This window comes from Wasmannia auropunctata, unplaced genomic scaffold (genome assembly GCF_000956235.1).
Source record: "Wasmannia auropunctata unplaced genomic scaffold, wasmannia.A_1.0 LD336088.1, whole genome shotgun sequence".
NCBI lineage: Eukaryota > Metazoa > Arthropoda > Insecta > Hymenoptera > Formicidae > Wasmannia > Wasmannia auropunctata.
Window position 1 is genome coordinate 4,041,041 of NW_012026802.1, and position 454 is coordinate 4,041,494.

Genomic DNA, 454 nt, shown 5'->3' on the forward strand with positions numbered 1-454 from the left:
TATTTTTTGCATAGCATATAACAAATCTGACTTTATTATTTGAAATTTAAGATAATATAAGAATAAATAAGTGTACATTTTTACCGACTGATAACGCCATATTGCTATTTAGTTCTAATTTTTCCGAGGGTAAACTTTTAGATGGCGTTGAAAACACTGGACTAAAAAATAACACGAAAGTTTGACGAGCCTGGTGGTCAGGTCCGTGGCACCTTTAAAGCTGCTGCGGCGTTGACCACTCGTAGAATTTGGCAGTAGATGCTCCGGATCTCTCCTCCAAGATATATTTTTTTGTGCGACGCGGGAGTTCGTGCAATTCTTCGATTGCGCGTCTTATCTCCGTCCGTTTTTCTTTCGCCTTTCGCAATGCCGGCTTTTATTATGCTGCGGCTTGCATTCAATCGGCGTATACGGCGGCTCAGCGGCAATATATGTCGCGCTGATTATGAATTTG